Source organism: Scyliorhinus torazame, chromosome X, assembly GCF_047496885.1.
Source record: "Scyliorhinus torazame isolate Kashiwa2021f chromosome X, sScyTor2.1, whole genome shotgun sequence".
NCBI lineage: Eukaryota > Metazoa > Chordata > Chondrichthyes > Carcharhiniformes > Scyliorhinidae > Scyliorhinus > Scyliorhinus torazame.
The window spans coordinates 4,660,220-4,683,298 of NC_092738.1; the positions used below are offsets into that span (position 1 = coordinate 4,660,220).

The 23,079-nt window shown below is 52.9% G+C and overlaps 1 protein-coding gene across 2 annotated transcripts in view; it reads right to left on the reverse strand.

Moving 5' to 3' along the window:
* The window catches only part of LOC140405381 (unconventional myosin-Ib-like), a 276,153-nt gene that overhangs the window by 163,053 nt on the left and 90,021 nt on the right, over positions 1–23,079 (reverse strand). Inside the window, exon 2 of one of the 2 annotated variants that reach the window (XM_072493714.1) lies at positions 2,953–3,043. The exons of the other annotated variant lie outside the window; for it this stretch is intronic. The gene's annotated coding sequence lies outside the window, so the exon portion shown is untranslated. The remainder of the gene's footprint in view (positions 1–2,952; positions 3,044–23,079) is intronic. 2 annotated transcript variants of the gene reach the window in all.

Here is a 23,079-nt window from a genome sequence, read left to right on the forward strand (position 1 = left end):
GGGCCATGGTGCACTGGAGGGGGCTCCGAGGGGTCACTGCGCACTGGAGGGGGCTCCGAGGAGTCACAGTGCGCTGGAGGGGGCTCCGAGGGGCCATGGTGCACTGGAGGGGGCTCCGAGGGGCCATGGTGCACTGGAGGGGGCACCGAGGGGTCACTGCGCACTGGGGGGGGGGGGCTCCGAGGGGTCGCGGCGCACGGGAGGGGGCTGCGAGGGGTCACGCCGCACTGGAGGGGGCTCCGGGGGTCACGGCGCACTGGAGGGGGCTCCGAGAGGTCACTGCGCACTGGAGGGGGCTCCGAGAGGTCACTGCGCACTGGAGGGGGCTGCGAGGGATCACGGCGCACTGGAGGGGGCTCCGAGGGTCACGGCGCACTGGAGGGGGCTCCGAGGGGTCACGGCGCACTGGAGGGGGCTCCGAGGGGTCACTGCGTACTGGATGGGGCTCTGAGGGGGCTTGGGGCACTGGAGGGGGCTCCGGGGGGGGCTTGGGGCACTGGAGGGGGCTCCGGGGGGGCTTGGGGCACTGGAGGGGGCTTGGGGCACTGGAGGGGGCTCCGGAGGGGGCTTGGGGCACTGGAGGGGGCTCCGGGGAGGCTTGGGGCACTGGAGGGGGCTTGGGGCACTGGAGGGGGCTCCGAGGGGCTTGGGGCACTGGAGGGGGCTCCGAGGGGCTTGGGCCACTGGAGGGGGCTTGGGGCACTGGATGGGGCTCCGGGGGGCTTGGAGCACTGGAGGGGGCTCCGGGGGGGGGCTTGGGGCACTGGAGGGGGCTCCGAGGGGCTTGGGGCACTGGAGGGGGCTCCGAGGGGTCACGGCGCACTGGAGGGGGCTCCGGGGGGGGCTTGGGGCACTGGAGGGGGCTCCGGGGGGGCTTGGGGCACTGGAGGGGGCTTGGGGCACTGGAGGGGGCTCCGGAGGGGGCTTGGGGCACTGGAGGGGGCTCCGGGGAGGCTTGGGGCACTGGAGGGGGCTTGGGGCACTGGAGGGGGCTCCGAGGGGCTTGGGGCACTGGAGGGGGCTCCGAGGGGCTTGGGCCACTGGAGGGGGCTTGGGGCACTGGATGGGGCTCCGGGGGGCTTGGAGCACTGGAGGGGGCTCCGGGGGGGGGCTTGGGGCACTGGAGGGGGCTCCGAGGGGCTTGGGGCACTGGAGGGGGCTTGGGGCACTGGATGGGGGTCCGGGGGGGGGCTTGGGGCACTGGAGGGGGCTTGGGGCACTGGATGGGGCTCCGGGGGGGCTTGGGGCACTGGAGGGGGCTCCAAGGGGCTTGGGCCACTGGAGGGGGCTTGGGGCACTGGATGGGGCTCCGGGGGGGCCTGGGGCACTGGAGGGGGCTCCGGGGGGGCTTGGGGCACTGGAGGGGGCTCCGAGGGGTCACTGCGTACTGGATGGGGCTCTGAGGGGGCTTGGGGCACTGGAGGGGGCTCCGGAGGGGGCTTGGGGCACTGGAGGGGGCTCCGGAGGGGGCTTGGGGCACTGGAGGGGGCTCCGGGGGGGCTTGGGGCACTGGAGGGGGCTCCGAGGGGCTTGGGGCACTGGAGGGGGCTCCGAGGGGTCACAGGGCACTGGAGGGGGCTCCGAGGGGCTTGGGGCACTGGAGGGGGCTTGGGGCACTGGAGGGGGCTCCGAGGGGGCTTGGGGCACTGGAGGGGGCTCCGAGGGGGCTTGGGGCACTGGAGGGGGCTCCGAGGGGTCACAGGGCACTGGAGGGGGCTCCGAGGGGTCACAGGGCACTGGAGGGGGCTCCGGGGGTCACTGCGCACTGGAGGGGGCTCCGAGGAGTCACAGTGCGCTGGGGGGGGCTCCGAGAGGTCACAGTGCACTGGAGGGGGCTCCGAGGGGTCACGGTGCACTGGAGGGGGCTCCGAGAGGTCACAGTGCACTGGAGGGGGCTCCGAGGGTCACGGCGCACTGGAGGGGGCTCCGAGAGGTCACTGCGCACTGGAGGGGGCTGCAAGGGGTCACGCCGCACTGGAGGGGGCTCCGAGGGTCACGGCGCACTGGAGGCGGCTCCGAGGGGTCACGGCGCACTGGAGGGGGCTCCGAGGGGTCACTGCGTACTGGATGGGGCTCTGAGGGGGCTTGGGGCACTGGAGGGGGCTTTGGGCACTGGAGGGGGCTCCGGGGCACTGGAGGGGGCTCCGGGGGGGCTTGGGGCACTGGAGGGGGCTCTGAGGGGGCTTGGGGCACTGGAGGGGGCTCCGGGGGGGGGGCTTGGGGCACTGGAGGGGGCTTGGGGCACTGGAGGGGGCTCCGAGGGGCTTGGGGCACTGGAGGGGGCTCCGGGGGGGGCTTGGGGCACTGGAGGGGGCTTGGGGCACTGGAGGGGGCTCCGAGGGGCTTGGGGCACTGGAGGGGGCTCCGAGGGGCTTGGGGCACTGGAGGGGGCTCCAAGGGGCTTGGGCCACTGGAGGGGGCTTGAGGCACTGGATGGGGGTCCGGGGGGGGGGCTTGGGGCACTGGAGGGGGCTTGGGGCACTGGATGGGGCTCCGGGGGGGCTTGGGGCACTGGAGGGGGCTCCGAGGGGCTTGGGCCACTGGAGGGGGCTTGGGGCACTGGATGGCGCTCCGGGGGGGCTTGGGGCACTGGAGGGGGCTCCGAGGGGCTTGGGGCACTGGAGGGGGCTTGGGGCACTGGAGGGGGCTCCGGGGTGCTTGGGGCACTGGATGGGGCTCCGGGGGGCTTGGGGCACTGGAGGGGGCCCCGAGGGGGCTTGGGGCACTGGAGGGGGCTCCGAGGGGGTTTGGGGCACTGGAGGGGTCTTGGGCCACTGGAGGGGGCTCTGAGGGGGCTTGGGGCACTGGAGGAAGTGGCACTGAAGTGGATTCTAACTCCAGCCCCAATGGGGACCACCCTACATCGGCTCTCATTTGAGTTCAAAGCAGCCACCTGGGTCTGAGAAAATGAGATGTCTCCCCCCAAGGAAGATGACTATTCAGAGCTGTTACCTTCTTGGAATAATTTAGTTGGCCAAATTATAATCAGCCGGATATTATAAGGATCCGGGGGTCTCTCTTCAAGAATTGTATCTTCCTACTTCTGGAAAATACAAGAGAGGTGGGTTCTTAAACTGTGTGCAAAAGACTACAAGAAACGTTATACTTTACTAACTTATTTACAAATTTATTTAAGGACTATTTAACATGCAACACACTTTAAAGTGGATAAATAGATTGCAACGTCAATGACTATAAAAAGATAAAAAACATAGGGTGGAATTCTCCCAAAGAATCTCTAAGTGTGATCTCCGGCGGCAAACGAGGTGTAATCATAGAGTCACACAGCTCATCCTGTCTCTGCTGGTCAAAAACAAGCACCGAACTATTCCAATCCCATTTCCCAGCACTGGCCCCGAGCCGTGTCTGCCCTGGGATTCGCAACTGCTCATCTAAATACTTCTCCAATGTTCTGAGGGTCTCTGCCTCCACCCCCCTCTCAGGCAGCGAGTTCCAGACTCCCCCCACCCTCTGGATACAAGGTTTCCCTCACATCCCCCTCTAAACCTCCTGCCCCTCACCTCAAATCTGTGCCCCCTGGTCATTGAGCCCTCCACCAAGGGGTAACGTTTCTTCCTGTCTACTCTATCTATGCCCCTCATAATTTTATACATCTCAATCCCGTCCCCTCTCAGTCTCCTCTACTCCAAGGAAAACAACCCCAGTCTATCCAATCTCTCCTCCTAGCGAAAACTCTCCAGCTCAGGCAACATCCGGGTAAATTTCTGCACCCTTTCCAGTGCTATCACATCCCTCCTATAATGTGTGTTAAGTAATGGGTTAAGAGCCATTCCAATTAGTTGTCTCAGTTATGTTAAGTATCCAATAATTGACGCTGATATGTAAAGGGGCTTCAGGTGGCCTTTGTGTCAGGTGATGTGATGTTAGAGTTTTGTGCAGAGGCTGTTGAAGTAAATTAAAGGTGTTTGTGGGAAAGGAACAGAACCTTTGACTCTTTATACAACAGCAGCTAAACGTCTAACAATTGGTAGCAGAGGATGGTTGCTGTGCAAATGTGAAGGGTTAAAAGATACAACTTTTCCTGATCAAACCAAGGGGTGAGTGAGAAGGAAAAAAAAGATACATGGCTGAGCCCAGGATACAGCTGGCTGGATATGACTATCCCCCTTATTTTCTGAAAGGGAATCGTACGACCAATGAGAAGTGCAGTAGTTATGTGGACTAAGGTAACTGCTTTGGGAAAGAGAAAACAAGGTATGGCATTGGCTCTTTCTCTACCATATGGCAGTAAAATCCAAAACAAAGTGCTTTCTGAGCTGGAATTGGAAGAGTTAGACGCAGAAGAAGGTCTGGAGACTTTATTACATTATATGGATAAGATTTATAAGAAAGATGACTTGTTAACTGCGTATGAAGCATGGTCGGATTTTGATAGGTTCCGGAAAATGGAGGATATCTCCATGGAAGACTATATAATGGAATTTGGCAGACTATATAAAAGGCTGCAGAAACACAACCTGGAATTTCCACAGTCTGTGTTGGCCTTTAAATTACTTGACTGTGCGAGAGTGAGCAACATTGCTAGGCCCCTGGTTTTGACAGGAGTTCAGTTTACTGATAAGGATACCTTATTCGAACAGATGACAAAAGCTTTACAAAAGTTTTTGGGGAAACATTCGATTCCGATGGCTCTGATGACCCAAATAGGTCAGCCTGCAATAAGGCAGAATATGGAAGACACACTACTAACAGGATGGCGAAATTGTATGGCTACGAACAGGGCTCAAGACTATAGACGGAGACCGAGACAACAAAATTATGAAGACAGAAACCCAGTTAGAACCTACAATAAGAAGATGAACCCCAGAAATGCATGGGGCATGATAAATCAATGTTTTCGATGTGACTCTCAATACCATTATGCTTTCAACTGTCCAACTCGTTATGATAGAGTGTTTGAAGTGACACATGACACGAAAGAGTCAGAAGAGGAAAAAGATAGTGACCAGAAAGAAGGCATTGTCCTATTGACAAGCAGTTTTACGCCGGTAATGAGGGCGTTGGTTGCAGAATCCTTCAACTGTGCTGTATTGGACAGTGGCTACACATCTACTGTGTGTGGAATTGACTGGTTAAAATGTTACCTGGACTCTTTGAATGCTGAAAATCGTAACAAGGTTCAGGAATTTGAAAGTTCCACAAGTTTCAGGTTTGGGGATGATAATACTCTGAAGTCGCTGAAAAGAGTGGTGATCCCTTGCAATATTGCCGGAGTGAATCATTTCATTAGCACGGATGTTGTATCAAGTGAGATACCTTTGCTTCTGAGCAGACCGTCGATGAAGAAAGCACACATGAAACTGGATATGGAACAGGATAAGGCAACAGTTTTTGGAAAGACAGTGGACTTACAATTTAGACAGTTGGGACACTATTGTATTCCATTACTGACAAATAATATTTCAAGTAGAGTGGTTAAGGATGTGTTAATGGCAGTTGAAAATGGGACTAGCTGATAAAAAGCTTGTTGTATTAAAACGGCATCGGCAATTTGCGCATCCGTCTCCTCGGAGGCTGAAAAATCTATTAAAGGATGCAGGGGTAAGGGATGAAGACTATACTAAGCTAAAGAACAGGTTAGTGATTGCTGTGAAGTTTGTAGGAAGTACAGAAGGACACTATCATGACCGATAGTAACCCTACCTTTGGCCAGGGATTTTAACGACATTGTGGCCATGGACCTTAAGATCTGGAATAAAGCCAATAATATATTTATTTTGCATTTTGTAGATTTAGCAACCAGATTTAGTCAATCAATGATTGTACGAAGTAAAGAAAAGAGAGTAATTCTGGATCAAATCGTGGAAAAAGGGATAGGGACAGGAATGGGCCCACCGGCAAAATTCTTTACGGACAATGGGGGAGAATTTGCTAATGATGAGTCTAGGGATATGTGTGAAAACGTAAATATAACAGTTCTGAATACGGCTGCAGAAACCCCATTTAGTAATGGTGTGTGTGAAAGAAGCCATGCGGTAATAGATGACATGCTCTGGAAAATTTTGGCAGATAGACCAAACTGCAAACTAAATTCAGCTTTAGCATGGGCAGTACATGCAAAGAATTCATTGCAGGTGGTTGGGGGCTATAGTCCCTATCAATTAGTGTTTGGTAGAAATCCTAAAATTCTGTCCATTTTGGATGACCAGCCTCCAGCTTGGGAGGGGTCTACAATTAGCTCTGCCTTTGCTGAGCATTTAAATGCATTACATCGCAGTAGAAAAGCTTTTTTGGAAGCAGAAGTCTCTGAAAGAATTTGCAGAGCTTTAAGACATAACGTACGGCCATCAGATGCCGTTTTTCAGCAAGGAGACATGGTATACTATAAGAGAGACAATTCTAATGAATGGAAAGGCCCAGGGAAGATAGATGGCAAAACAATTATTTAGCACCATGGCAATCAGACTGTTAGGGTCCATTCATCAAGGATAATGGGTACAGATTACAAATTTTCAAATTTAGACAGAGCAGACAGACAGGACGAGGAACCAAGTTCACCTAGTACGCACGTGTTACAGAACTATGTGGACCAGTTAACTGATATAGACAGGGTTCCTGTAAAGGAGCACAACACTTCTGATGATTTAGAACAGGCCATTTTTCCAAAAGGACAACTGCCAAAAGTTGGTACAAAAGTGACATACTTGCCTGAAGGGTCTAGTCAATGGCAGGATGCAACTGTTATTAGTAGAGCAGGGAAGGCCACTGGAAAGTATAAACATTGGTTGACTGTACAGCATTCAGGGGAAGGAGCCAAGACAATGGATTGGGAACACGAAGTTCAAAAATGGAGGGCACAGAAACGCAGTGCCAGTTCAGATAGTACATTGGATAGTGAACAGATCCGCAGGAAAAGGTTGAGAACTATTGAAAGGACATCCCACAGCAGAAGGGAAAGATCAAGCAGTAGCAGTACAGAACGAGATACCAGGCGGGAGAGGGGACGTAGTTTGTCAAGATCTCGGAACATGAGTAAGACTACGAATACTAATAGGAGTAGAAGCCCACATGCACGTGAGATTTTGGTGGCTTCCAATAAGTTAGATGAAAAAGTTATCAAAGATGCCAAACAGCAAGAACTGCATTGGTGGAGTGAATTTGGGGTATACACGGAAGTACCGGATAGGGGACAAAGAGCTCTATCCCACAGATGGATTTGCACGGAAAAGGTTCTTCCGGATGGAACTTATAAGGCAAAGGCCAGGCTTGTGGCGAGGAGATTTGAAAAAAACTTAGAAGATCAGGATTTAAGGGTAGATTCACCTACAGCAGGAAAGGTTATTTTAAAGATCTTCTTGGCTCTATTAGCCAAGAAGGCATGGGAATGCAAATCTATACATATAAAAGCTGCCTTTTTGCAGGGGCATCAGCTCCAGAGAGACATTTTTCTCCGTCCTCCTAAAGGAGCAGCTAACACAGAAGGAGTACTCTGGAAGTTGAACAAATGTGTGGATTAAATGATGAGCCTAGAGTCTGGTATTTTTCGGTACGGTCAGTTTTGTTAAAGTTAGGCTGTTGCCAGTTGAAAGCAGATCCTGCAATGTTTTACTGGCACTATAAAGGAAATCTTTCTGGCATCTTTATGATGCATGTCGATGATTTTTTGTGGGATGGGACTAGTGATTTTGAAGCTATTGTAATCTCTGGGTTGAGGAAAGAATTCAGGGTTGGAAGTCAGGCCTCCGGTGCATTTAAATATATTGGACTGGAAATTGGACAGACTAAGTTAGGGGCAACTTTACGTCAGCAATCTTATTTGGAAAGCATCAGCCCAATAGCAATTAGTCGTGGCCGGGTTTCACAAAAAGATGCAATGGTTTCAAAGATGGAAAAAGAGCAACTGCGAAGTTTAAATGGGCAACTGAACTGGTTAGGTAGACAGACTAGACCGGACTTGAGTTTTGATGTCTTAGAGTTGAGTACAAAAATGAATGATCCCAAAGTGGAAGACATAATAAGTGCTAATAAAGCGTTGGCCAAACTAAAAATGCAGGAGTGTGTTTTGAGGTTCCCGGTTTTAGGTGACCGTAGGCACTTGAAACTCATAGTTTATAGTGATGCGTCCTATGCAAATTTATGTGATGGGGTTTCAAGCGCAGGAGATTTTATAATTTTCCTTTTGGGGAACAATGGTAAATGTTGCCCTCTTGTGTGAGAAACAAAGAAAATAAGGAGAGTGGTCAAAAGCACTTTGGCTGCTGAGACATTAAGCCTTGTAGAGGCGGTGGATATGGCCTTTTATATATCTCAAATATTGACAGAAATTTTGATATTAGGGGATTTGGGAAATATACCGATTAACTGTCACATGGACAATAAATCCCTGTGGGAAAATGTGCACTCTACAAATGTGTCAATGAAAAAAAGTGAAGGATAGACATCGCAAGTTTGAAACAGATGTTGGACAGAGGGGAAATAACAAAAATTAAATGGGTTGACAGTAGCTATCAGTTGTCCGACTGTTTTACAAAAAGAGGGGCTAGTTCACAGAAACTTTTGGATAGTTTAATGAAGGGCGCCTGTTTCTGTGACTGTTTTTTATCTTCCAAAAACGAAAAAAAAGAAGGGGGGAAATTGCGTGTGTGTTTTTGAGTTTCTTTTTAAAAATAAATTTAATGTACCCAATTCATTTTTTTCCAATTAAGGGGCAATTTAGTGTGGCCAATCCACCTACCCTGCACATCTTTGGGTTATGGGGGCGAAACCCACGCAAACACGGGGGGAATGTGCAAACTCCACACGGACAGTGACCCAGAGCCGGGATCGAACCTGGGACCTCAGTGCCATGAGGCAGCAGGGCTAACCCACTGCGCCACTGTGCTGCCCTCTCACCTTAAACCTATGCCCCCGAGTAATTGACCCCTCTACCCTGGGGAAAAGCCTCTGACTATCCACTCTGTCTATGCTCCTCATAATTTTGTAGACCTCTATCAGGTCGCCCCTCAACCTCCGTCGTTCCAGTGAGAACAAACCGAGTTTATTCAACCGCTCCTCATAGCTAATGCCCTCCGTACCAGGCAACATTCTGGTAAATCTCTTCTGCACCCTCTCTAAAGCCTCCACATCCTTCTGGTAGTGTGGCGACCAGAATTGAACACTATACTCCAAGTGTGGCCTAACTAAGGTTCTATACAGCTGCAACATGACTTGCCAATTCTTATACTCAATGCCCCGGCCAATGAAGGCAAGCATGCCGTATGCCTTCTTGACTACCTTCTCCACCGGTGTTGCCTCTTTCAGGGACCTGTGGACCTGTACTCCTAGATCTCTTTGACTTTCAATACTCTTGAGGGTTCTACCATTCACTGTATATTCCCTACCTGCATTAGACCTTCCAAAATGCATTACCTCACATTTGTCCGGATTGAACTCCATCTGCCATCTCTCCGCCCAAGTCTCCAAACAATCTAAATCCTGCTGTATCCTCTGACAGTCCTCATCGCTATCCGCAATTCCACCAACCTTTGTGTCGTCTGCAAACTTACTAATCAGACCAGTTACATTTTCCTCCAAATCATTTATATATACTACAAACAGCAAAGGTCCCAGCACTGATCCCTGTGGAACACCACTGGTCACAGCTCTCCAATTAGAAAAGCATCCTTCCATTGCTACTCTCTGTCTTCTATGACCTAGCCAGTTCTGTATCCACCTTGCCAGCTCACTCCTGATCCCGTGTGACTTCACCTTTTGTACTAGTCTACCATGAGGGACCTTGTCAAAGGCCTGACTGAAGTCCATATAGACAACATCCACTGCCCTACCTGCATCAATCATCTTTGTGACCTCCTCGAAAAACTCTATCAAGTTAGTGAGGCACGACCTCCCCTTCACAAAACCATGCTGCCTCTCACTAATACGTCCATTTGCTTCCAAATGGGAGTAGATCCTGTCTCGAAGAATTCTCTCCAGTAATTTCCCTACCACTGAAGTAAGGCTCACCGGCCTGTAGTTCCCTGGATTATCCTTGCTACCTTTCTTAAACAGAGGAACAACATTGGCTATTCTCCAGTCCTCCGGGACATCACCTGAAGACAGTGAGGATCCAAAGATTTCCCCTCCAGCCTCCTTCAGTATTCTGGGGTAGACCCCATCAGGCCCTGGGGACTTATCTACCTTAATAGTTTTTAAGACGCCCAACACCTCGTCTTTTTGGATCTCAATGTGACCCAGGCTATCTACACACCCTTCTCCAGACTCAACATCTACCAATTCCTTCTCTTTGGTGAATACTGATGCAAAGTATTCATTTAGTACCTCGCCCATTTCCTCTGGCTCCACACATAGATTCCCTTTCCTATCCTTCAGTGGGCCAACCCTTTCCCTGGCTACCCTCTTGCTTTTTATGTACGTGTAAAAAGCTTTGGGATTTTCCTTAACCCTATTTGCCAATGACTTTTCGTGATCCCTTCTACCCCTCCTGACTCCTTGCTTAAGTTCCTTCCTACTTTCCTTATATTCCACACAGGCTTCGTCTGTTCCCAGCCTTTTAGCACTGACAAATGCCTCCTTTTTCTTTTTGACGAGGCCTACAATATCTCTCGTTATCCAAGGTTCCCGAAATTTGCTGTATTTATCCTTCTTCCTCACAGGAACATGCCGGTCTTGAATTCCTTTCAACTGACACTTGAAAGCCTCCCACATGTCAGATGTTGATTTGCCCTCAAACATCCGCCCCCAATCTATGTTCTTCAGTTCCCGCCTAATATTGTTATAATTAGCCTTCCCCCAATTTAGCACATTCATCCTAGGACCACTCTTATCCTTGTCCACTAGCACTTTAAAACTTACTGAATTGTGGTCACCGTTCCCGAAATGCTCCCCTACTGAAACTTCTACCACCTGGCCGGGCTCATTCCCCAATACCAGGTCCAGTACCGCCCCTTCCCTAGTTGGACTGTCTACATATTGTTTTAAGAAGCCCTCCTGGATGCTCCTTACAAACTCTGCCCCGTCTAAGCCCCTGGCACTAAGTGAGTCCCAGTCAATATTGGGGAAGTTGAAGTCTCCCATCACCACAACCCTGTTGTTTTTACTCTTTTCCAAAATCTGTCTACCTATCTGCTCCTCTCTCTCCCGCTGGCTGTTGGGAGGCCTGTAGTAAACCCCCAACATTTTGACTGCACCCCTCTTATTCCTGATCTCTACCCATATAGCCTCACTGCCCTCTGAGGTGTCCTCCCGTAGTACAGCTGTGATATTCTCCCTAACCAGTAGCGCAACTCCGCCACCCCTTTTACATCCCCCTCTATCCCGCCTGAAACATCTAAATCCTGGAACGTTTAGCTGCCAGTCCTGCCCTTCCCTCAACCAGGTCTCTGTAATGGCAACACCATCATAGTTCCAAGTACTAATCCAAGCTCTAAGTTCATCTGCCTTACCCGTAATACTTTTTGCATTAAAACATATGCACTTCAGGCCACCAGACCCGCTGTGTTCAGCAACTTCTCCCCGTCTGCTCTGCCTCAGAGCCACACTGTCCCTATTCCCTAGTTCTCCCTCAATGCTCTCACCTTCTGACCTATTGCTCCCGTGCCCACCCCCCTGCCATACTAGTTTAAACCCTCCCGTGTGATGTCAGTTGACGTGATGATAGAGTTTTGTACAGAGTCTGTTGAAGTAAATTAAAGGTGTTTGTGGAAAAGGAGCAGAACTCTTTATACAACAGCAGCTAAACGTATAACAATGTGGATTCCAGAACTGCACACAATACTCTAGCTGTCGCCTAACCAACGTTTATACAGTCCCAGCATAACCTCCCTGCTCTTAAACTCTATTCCTCGGCTAATAAAGGCAAGTATACCATATGCCTTCTTAACCACTGGACCCAGCTGCCCTGCTACCTTAAGGGACGGGCGTACATGATCCTCGGTGCTTCCCAGGGCCCTGCCGTTATCATGTATTCCCTTGTCTTGCTTGTCCAGCCCAAGTGCATCACCTCATTTGCTACTGATCAGCCCGCCTATACCCCCCTGTAATCGAAGGCTGTCCTCACTATTTACCACCAATTTTCATATCATCCGTGAACTTACTGATTAACCCTCCTACATTCATACATTTATATGAACCACCAACAGCCAGGGCCCCAACACTGATCCCTGCAGGACCCCACTGGACACAGGCTTCCAGTCAGAAAAACACCTCTCGACCATCAGCCTCTGCTTCCTGCCACTCAACCAATTCTGGATCCAATTTGCCAAATTTCCTTGGATCCCATGGATCCTTTGCTATCAGTCTCCCATATGCTGAAGTCCAAGTAGACTACGTCAAATGCATTTCCCTCATTTACACACCTGGTGACCTCTTCAAAAAATTCAATCAAGTTGGTCAGACATGACCTCCCCTTAACAAACCCATGTTGACTGGATTAATCCCTGTCTTCCAAGATGTGGACTTCAGGACGCAACTAAGTGCCATCATCACTTCAACACCGAGATGTCTTTGAAGGCACGAGCACATTTCCCTGCACATACAAAATCCTGCTCAAACAGAACTGAGCACGCACCTCGCAGAGTCCCAGCACCCCTCAAGGACCGCCTCAAGCAGCAGCTACAGGACCTCCAGGACCAAGGAGTGACGGAACCAACCATGGTGTGGAATCAGTTCCATGGTGTGCGTCAAGAAGCCTTCCGGCGAGCTCCGGATCTGTATCGACCCGAAGGGTTTAAATGGTAACATCATGCGGGAGCATTACCCTATCCCCAAGCGTGAGGAGATCACGTGTGAGATGGCTCGAGCCAACATATTCACCAAGCTGGATGCATGAAAGGGCTTCTGGCGGATTCAATTGGACAAGTCCAGCAGAAAGCTGTGTACTTTCCATACTCCATTTGGCAGGTACTGCTACAATAGAATGCCATTTGGAATCGTATCAGCATCTGAAGTGTTCCACCGCATCATGGAGCAGATGACGGAGGGCATCGAGGGTGTGCGCGTCTATGTGGCCGACATCATCATCTGGCCCACCACCCCGCAGGAGCATATCAGTCGTCTCCAACGCGTTTTTAAGCGAATACGGGACCAAGGCCTGCGCCTCAACAGGGCCTGTCACCAGCCCAGCAAAACTGATCCCACTGTCCCACTCTCTCCCCATAGCCCTGTGTGTGATGAACGGTTACTGCCTTATCATCATGTAAGGTGATGTCCCCATTAAGACCGGGCTTGGAACCCTGGGGACTCCGCCTCTGGCTCCGCCCATCTGGGAGCCATACATAAAGGGCTGCCTCATGGTCTGTAACAGTCAGCTCTCGTCTCTAGCTCTAGCATAGTTATTAGTCTAATAAAGCCTTCTTTACAGTTTAATCTCTAAGCGTCATTATTGAGGGTACCTCAATTTATTAGACCAAACTAGATTCAGGATGGACGCAGGCCTAAAACCAGAGAAGCTCAATCTGGAAGCACGAACGCCGGAGGCAAAGGACATTTTTAAATACTGGCTGCGGTGCTTCGAGGCCTACCTGGACTCCGCAGAGACTCCCATCCTGGGGCCACGCAAGCTGCGTCTACTCCACGCCCGGGTGAGTCACAGAATCTCCGCCACGCTCGAAAAGGCGACGACTTATGATGCGGCGATTGAGTTGCTCCGCAAGCGGTTTGTCAAACCCGTCAATTAGGTGCACGCCCGGCATCTGCTCTCTACCTGCCGGCAGCGCTCGGGGGAATCGCTCGACGAGCTTGTTGAGAAACTCACCGCGCTTGCCAGGGGCTGTGACCATCAGGATGTGACAGGGGAAGTCCATATGAACCTGCACATCAGTGACGCTTTCGTGTCCGGCATCCGCTCGACCTACATCCGGCAGCGGCTGCTCGAAAATGGGGCAAAAGACCTCCAGGAGACGCTAACGCTCGCCTCCTCGCTGGAGGTGGCCCGACATAACTTGGGTACGTACCCTGCGGACTCTGCCAGCCCCCCCCCCGGACTTCCTCAGACTCAACCGTATTACAGGCCTGTGCCACGCGGCGACCCGCTCACCATGGGGGCACACCATGCTACTTCTGCGGGCAGGGCCAGCACCCACGCCCACGCTGCCCAGCCCGCTCCACAATCTGCAGCGACTGCGGGAAGAAAGGGCACTTTGCGAGGGTCTGCCTGGCCAGACCCAGGGGCCAGAAAAACAAAGAACAGCCGGCCCGAAAATCAGGCTCTCAGGCCCGCAGGCCTCGCAATGCAGCTGCGCACCGACCCAACACGCCCTCTTCTGACGCGTCATCAGCCTCGTGCGAATCATGGGAGTGGCCATCTTGTCGGCGGCCATCTTCTCGACCCGACACGCGCAGCCGTCGGCGGCGGCCATTTTACGAGTCCGACTCGGCTGACGACTCCGACTACCCGCGACTGGGTGCGATCACCCTCGATCAAACTCGGCCAAAACACCTGCAGAACTCCATGATGCAGGTCCAGGTCAACGGGCACGGCACTGCATGCCTCTTCGACTCCGGGAGCACGGAGAGCTTGATCCACCCTGAAACGGTAAGGCGCTGCTCCCTACGCACCCATCCCGCATCCCAAACCATAGCCCTCGCATCTGGGTCCCACTCGGTACAAATCACGGGGTACTGTATTGCGGATCTCTCGATCCAGGGTGCCAAATACACCCGTTTCAAATTTTATATCCTCCCTCACCTCTGTGCCCCCCTGCTGCTCGGACTGGATTTCCAGTGCAGCCACCGAAGCCTGACACTGAAGTTCGGCGGACCCTTGCCCCCCCCTCACGGTGTGCTGCCTTGCGACACTGAAAGTCGCACCCCCCTCGCTATTCGCTAACCTCACTCCCGACTGTAAGCCCGTCGCCACCAGGAGCCGGCGCTACAGTGCCCAAGATATGGCTTTTATCAAGTCAGAGGTCCAGCGTTTACTGGGAGAGGGGGTCATCGAGGCTAGCAACAGCCCTTGGAGAGCGCAAGTGGTGGTAGTCCGGTCCGGGGAGAAGAAACGGATGGTCGTGGATTATAGCCAGACCATAAACCGATTCACGCAGCTTGATGCGTACCCCCTTCCTCGCATCGCGGAAATGGTAAATCAGATCGCCCAATACAGAGTCTTTTCCACGGTCGACCTCAAATCTGCCTACCACCAGCTCCCCATCCGACCAAAAGACTGCCCCTATACTGCCTTCGAAGCAGCCGGCCGGCTCTTCCACTTCCTCAGGGTCCCCTTTGGTGTCACAAATGGGGTCTCCGCCTTTCTTTTTTTAAAAGAATATTTTATTGAAAATTTTTGGTCAACCATCACAGTACATTGTGTATCCTTTACACAATAATATAACAGTATAAATAACAATTACCTGTTTTATAAACAAAGAATAAATAATATATAACAAAAACTAAAACTAAAACTAAATGGCAACTGCCTTGTCTCAGATAAACACTCTCCAAAAATATGATTTAACAGTCCAATATACAATTATTTATAGCAACGACCTATACATATTATACATATATATTAACAACCCTGAGAGTCCTTCTGGTTCCTCCCCCCCCCCCCCCCCCCCCCCCCCGGGCTGCTGCTGCTGCCTTCTTCTTTTCCATTCCCTCTATCTTTCTGTGAGTTATTCGACGAACGGTTGCCACCGCCTGGTGAACCCTTGAGCCGATCCCCTTAGGACGAACTTAATCCGTTCCAGCTTTATAAACCCTGCCATGTCATTTATCCAGGTCTCCACCCCCGGGGGCTTGGCTTCCTTCCACATCAACAGTATCCTGCGCCGGGCTACTAGGGACGCAAAGGCCAAAACATCGGCCTCTCTCGCCTCCTGCACTTGGTTCGACCCGGACCCCCACCACCTTCAAAAGCACCTTTGTCACCCCCACCCAGAACCCCTGTAGTGCCGGACATGACCAGAACATGTGGGTGTGATTCGCTGGGCTTCTCGAGCATCTCGCACACCTATCCTCTACCCCAAAAAATTTACTGAGCCGTGCTCCAGTCATATGCGCCCTGTGTAACACCTTAAATTGGGGTCTCCGTCTTTCAAAGGGCGATGGACCAAATGGTGGACCAGTACAGTTTGCGGGCTACATACCCGTACTTGGACAATGTCACCATCTGCGGCCATGATCAGCGGGACCATGACGCTAACCTCAAAAAGTTCCTCCAGACCGCCCGAGCCCTTAACCTGACCTATAACGAGGGCAAATGCGTTTTCCACACCACCCGGCTGGCCATCCTCGGCTATGTCGTGGAAGACGGGGTCCTAGGTCCCGACCCTGACCGCATGCACCCCCTTAAAGAACTCTCTCCCCCCCCCCCCCGCAGCCTCAAGGCCCTCAAACGGTGCTTGGGGCTTTTCTCCTATTACGCCCAGTGGGTCCCCAAGTATGCGGACAAAGCCCGCCCACTCCTAAAGACCACCACTTTTCCCCTGTCGGCTGAGGCTCAATTGGCCTTCAACCGCATCAAGGCCGACATCATCAAGGCCGCCATGCACGCGGTGGACGAAACCATCCCTTTCCAGGTAGAGAGCGATGCATCAGACATCGCCTTGGCTGCTACCCTCAATCAAGGAGGCAGACCAGTAGCGTTCTTCTCCCGAACCCTCGACCGTGTGGAAGGCTGTCCTTCTGGCCCTGTGGTCGAGAAATCTCCCAACCACCCGCTGGCAGGAGGTCCTACCCGATGCCCTACACTCAATTAGGTCACTCCTCTGCACGGCCACGAATGAGACCCCTCACAACCGATTGTTTCTCTTCCCCAGGAAGTCTACCTCCGGGGTCTCGCTCCCACCTTGGCTGACGGCTCCGGGACCTGTTCTTCTCCGGAGGCGGGCGAGGAGCCATAAAACGGACCCCCTAGTTGAAAAGGTCCGACTGCTCAACGCCAACCCCAGTTACGCCTACGTGGAGTACTCCGACGGCAGGCAAGATACGGTTTCCCTCCGGGATCTGGCACCCGCTGGATCCTCCACCACAGACGCCCCTTCCCACGCCGCTCCCCTGCAGGACCCGTCGCCCCCTACAACACCCACCCATTGGTGAGCCCCTACCGTGCGCCCCCCCTTTACACACCCCGTCGGCGCCGGCTCCGCTACCCCCGGCCCTGCCTAGTTCCTCTGCCCCGACCCGGACCGAAGCTCCGACCGCTGTGCTCCCGGATGTGCCCTCAACCGGGACGTCCGTGCCCGCCGCACCACCGCCCGAATTGAGGAGGACGATCCGGCCGCCGAGACGGATGGACCTATGATGGCACTTCACCCCCGACGGACTCCTTTTTAACAGGGGGTGAATGTGATGAACGGTTACTGCCTCATCATCATGTAAGGTGATGTCCCCTTTAAGACCGGGCTTGTAACCCTGGGGACTCCGCCTCTGGCTCCGCCCATCTGGGAGCCATACATAAAGGGCTGCCTCATGGTCTGTGTAACAGTCAGCTCTCGTCTCTAGCTGTAGTATAGTTATTAGTCTAATAAAGCCTTCTTTACAGTTTAATCTCTAAGTGTCATTATTGAGGGTACCTCACTGTGTCAATCCCCAAACTAATCCCACTGCCCCGCTCTCTCCCCATAGCCCTGTATCAATCCCCAACTAATCCCACTGCCCCAGTCTCTCCCCATAGCCCTGTATCAATCCCCAACTAATCCCGCTGCCCCGCTCTCTCCCCATAGCCCTGTATCAATCCCCAAACTAATCCCAATGCCCCGCTCTCCCCATAGCCCTGTGTCAATCCCCAAACTAATCCCACTGCCCCGCTCTCTCCCCATAGCCATGTATCAATCCACAAACTAATCCCACTGCCCTGCTCTCTCCCCATAGCCATGTATCAATCCCCAAACTAATCCCACTGCCCCGCTCCCTCCCCGTAGCCCGTAGCCCTGTATCAATCCCCAACTAATCCCACTGCCCCCCTCTCACCCCATAAACCTGTATCAACCCCCAAACTAATCCCACTGCCCTGCTCTCTCCCCATAGCCCTGTGTCAATCCCCAAACTAATCCCACTGCCCCACTCTCTCCCCATAGCCCTGTATCAATCCACAAACTAATCCCACTGCCCTGCTCTCTCCCCATAGCCATGTATCAATCCCCAAACTAATCCCACTGCCCCGCTCTCTCCCCATAGCCCTGTATCAATCCCCAACTAATCCCACTGCCCCAGTCTCTCCCCATAGCCCTGTATCAACCCCCAAACTAATCCCAATGCCCCGCTCTCTCCCCATAGCCCTGTATCAATCCCCAAACTAATCCCACTACCCCGCTCCCTCCCTGTAGCCCTGTATCAATCCCCAACTAATCCCACTGCCCCGCTCTCTCCCCATAGCCCTGTATCAATCCCCAAACTAATCCCACTGCCCCGCTCTCTCCCCATAGCCCTGTGTCAATCCCCAAACTAATCCCACTGTCCCACTCTCTCCCCATAGCCCTGTATCAGTCCCCAAACTAATCCCAGTTCCCCGCTCTCTCCCTATAGCCCTGTATCAATCCCCAAACTATTCCCACTGCCCCGCCCTCGCCCTCTCCCTATAGCCCTGCATCAATCCCCAACTAATCCCACTGCCCCGCTCTCTCCCCATAGCCCTGTATCAATCCCCAACTAATCCCACTGCCCCGCTCTCTCCCCATCACCCTGTATCAATCCCCAAACTAATCCCACTGCCCCGCTCTCTCCCCGTAGCCCTGTATCAATCCCAGACTAATCCCACTGCCCCTCTCTCTCCCCATAGCCCTGTATCAATCCCCAATTAATCCCACTGCCCCGCTCTCTCCCCATAGCCCTGTATCAATCCCCAAACTAATCCCACTGCCCCGCTCTCTTCCCATAGCCCTGTATCAATCACCAAACTAATCCCACGGCCCCGCTCTCTCCCCATAGCCCTGTATCAATCCCCAAACTAATCCCACTGCCCTGCTCTCTCCCCATAGCCCTGTATCAATCCCCAAACTAATCTCACTGCCCCACTCTCTCCCCATAGCCCTGTATCAATCCTGTCATGATATTCAAACACACACATCATGATGGACACACCAACAGACAAATCAGAACACACAACACCACAACCAATCACACACAAAGACAGGAACCATATAAAAGCACAAACACGACACCTGGTGGACAGTAGGTCTGGGGACAAGGACACGGACACGACCTGTTTCAACATCACAAACAGGGAATCCCCACGAGCAGAGTATTAAGACAAAACTGTACATAGAAAGTTTAAATAAAATAGCGTTGTACCATATACAACTGTGTTGGCTCATCTGTGTGTCAGAACGCCCAACACCGCATGGTACAGGAGTGGATCGATACCTGCCAACTAACCTGCCATTCTGGACATGGACCGCACCGACAAACCGCAGCCGTTGCAAGTCGCAGGGAACCTAGGTACCAATTGGAAGCTCTTCAGGCAGCGATTTGACCTGTACATCCGAGCCGAAGCTCTTCAGGCAGCGATTTGACCTGTACATCCGAGCCAACGAGAAACAGAGTGCCTCGGATGAAACGAAGATTGCACTGCTCCTCTTCTACGCAGGGCAGCACGCCCTCGACGTCTTCAACTCACTGGTGTTCGAAGAAGGGAAAACCAATCCAAGTATGACACGGTCATCCTCAAACTGGACCAGCACTTTAATGTTGAAGTGAATGAAAGTTTTGAAAGATACCTCTTTCAGCAACGCCTGCAAGGTAAGGAGGAGCTTTTTCAACCCTTTTTGACGCACCTCCGAATTCTAGCGCAGTCCTGCGGTTACGGCAGCACCACAGAGTCCATGATCAGGGACCAGATTGTTTTTGGCGTTGCCTCCAGTGGCCTACGCCAGCAGCTTCTTAAAATAAAAGGCCTCACCTTAGCGTCTGCAGTGGAAGCCTGTGTCCTCCACGAGAATGCAACCAGCCGTTTTGCCCGATTTCAGGCGTCCGAATTGGCACGGAGGGGGTCCCCAGCCGTCGAATCGGCAAGCCAGGCCACCCACGACGCCGAACGCATCCAGGCCGTCGATTACTTCCCGACCCGCGGCCCCGACGAGAGCGGCCGCTTCCCGCGCTTTTCGCGGTCTCCCGCGCTGGTGCGCGCCAAAAATAACGGCCACATCGAGGGACGCACTGCGCAGGCGCGCCCACCGCAAGATCGCACTGCGCATGCGCAGTGGCGCAACAAACGCCGTGACGTCATGACGTGCGGCAATTGTGGAGCTCTACATTTAAAAGGGCAATGTCCTGCTAAAAACCGACTGTGCCTCAGATGTGGCAAGATGGGCCACTACGCAGCCCACTGTCGTTCGGCTCAACCCATGGATCCTGCACATCCCCGACAATCTCGCAGACAAGTCAGGACCGTCCAGCCCACGCATCAAGACTTCCAGTTAAGTGATGCAGATGACCAGGATGCCTTCCGCGTTTCCGTCATCGATGTCAACAAGGTCAATGCCATCAATCCAGCCGATGAGTGGTGTGCCACCCTGACGGTCAACCGATCGCGTGTCACCTTCCGTCTGGACACCGGCGCATCCGCCAACCTGAAAGCATATTCTGAATTCCAGGCCATGAAGGTCAAACCACCCATCACGCCATCCCGGCTCAAGATGGTTGATTATAACGGGAACGTCATCCCGTCCATAGGATCTTGCCAGCTACAGATAACTCACAAGACGCACACGGCCACACTCCCCTTCGAAGTTGTCGGCTCATCAAAAGACTCGTTACTGGGCGCACAGGCGTGTAAGGTCCTTCACCTGGTACAGCGCATTATGTCTCTCTCTCCAGATGAGATATCCGACTTCCCAGATGCTGAGTTCCACGCAAATCTCCATTCCCTCCTTGCTCACAACCAGGAGGTTTTTGAAGGCATGGGGACATTGCCATACACGTACAAGATTCGACTCAAACCGGACGCCATCCCTGTCGTTCACGCACCTCGCAGGGTTCCTGCGCCACTCAAAGACCGCCTCAAGTTGCAGCTGCAGGCTCTTCAGGACCAAGGGGTCCTATCCAGGGTCACGGAGCCCACACCATGGGTCAGCTCCATGGTCTGTGTAAAGAAGCCCTCTGGCGAGCTCCGCATATGTATAGATCCTAAAGATCTGAATAACAACATCATGCGGGAACACTATCCCATCCCGAAACGAGAGGAACTCACCAGCGAGATGGCGCAAGCCAAAATATTTACCAAATTGGATGCGTCCAAAGGATTTTGGCAGATCCAATTGGACCCGGCCAGCCGAAGGCTATGCACGTTCAACACCCCTTTTGGCAGATTCTGCTACAACCGGATGCCATTCGGCATCATTTCAGCATCTGAAGTTTTCCACCGCATTATGGAGCAGATGATGGAAGGCATCGAAGGGGTACGTGTATATGTGGACGATATCATCATTTGGTCCACCACTCCGCAGGAACACATGCATCGTCTACGACGTGTCTTTACCCGCATACGACAAAATGGCCTGCGTCTCAACCGCGCCAAGTGTGCCTTCGGCCAGACTGAGCTGAAATTCCTCGGGGACCACATCTCACAATCAGGGGTCCGTCCCGATGCAGACAAAGTTAGCGCCATCACAGCCATGCCACGGCCGGCTGACAAGAAGGCTGTCCTAAGATTCCTGGGCATGGTCAACTTCCTTGGGAAGTTCATTCCCAACCTGGCGTCTCATACAACGAATATGCGCCATCTCGTAAAAAAATCAACAGAATTCCACTGGCAGCAATCGCATCAGCTGGAATGGGAGGAGCTCAAGCACAAACTGGTCACGGCACCAGTGCTGGCGTTCTTTGACATGACTCGCCCTACAAAGATCTCAACGGATGCCAGCCAATCTGGTATTGGAGCGGTACTCCTGCAAAAAGACAGCATGTCATCATGGGCCCTGGTTGCATATGCCTCACGAGCCATGACCCCTACTGAACAGCGCTACGCGCAAATAGAAAAAGAATGCCTGGGCTTGTTAACTGGACTAGACAAGTTCCACGACTATGTGTATGGCCTGCCACGGTTTACGGTTGAAACTGACCACCGCCCCCTGGTCAACATCATTAACAAAGACCTGAACGACATGACCCCTCGCCTCCAGCGCATCTTACTTAAACTCAGGAGGTATGATTTCGAACTGATCTACACTCCGGGGAAGGATCTCATCGTGGCGGACACGCTCTCCCGAGCAGTGAGCACACCACCAGATGCGGAGGGGTTCGTGCGTCAAATTGAGGCACACGTGACTCTGACAGCAGCAAATCTGCCAGCTGATGATCCAAGTCTGGCCCACATACGCGCAGAGACGGCGACTGACCCCCTTCTGCAGCGAGTGATGCGCCACATGGTGGAAGGGTGGCTCAAAGGGCAGTGCCCCCAGTTTTATAATGTGCGAGATGACCTTACCAACATAGACGGGGTCCTTATGAAATTAGACAGGATCGTTATTCCGCACAGCTTGCGCCAGATGATTCTTAATCAACTACACAAAGGCCACTTGGGCGTCGAAAAATGCAGACGGAGGGCCCGAGAGGCGGTATATTAGCCGGGTATTAATGAAGACATAGCCAACATGGTGCTCAATTGCACAACCTGTCAGAGGTTTCAGCCGGCGCAACCTCCGGAGACGCTTCTACCACACGAGTTGGTGACGTCCCCCTGGGCAAAGGTGGGTGTTGACCTATTTCACGCGCTCGGCAGAGATCACATCGTTATTATAGACTACTTCTCAAACTACCCGGAAGTCATGCCTCTCCATGATCTGACGTCGTCCGCAGTCATTGGGGCCTGCAAGGAAACATTTGCTCGCCATGGCATTCCAAGGACTGTCATGTCAGACAATGGACCCTGTTTCCCCAGCCGTGAATGGTCGTCCTTTGCCGCAGCATGTGGTTTCACTCATGTGACATCCAGCCCTCTACATCCACAGTCGAATGGGAAGGCAGAGAAGGGCGTCCACATTGCCAAGTGGCTCCTGTGCAAGGCGGCTGCTGCCGGATCGGACTTTAACTTCGCCTTGCTGGCCTATCGATCGGCCCCGCTTTCCACGGGTCTCTCGCCAGCGCAGCTCCTGATGGGTCGCTCCCTCAGGACGACGGTACCGTCCATCCTGGCACCAACAACGGACCATGAGACGGTTCTTCATAACATGCAAATGCAGTGTG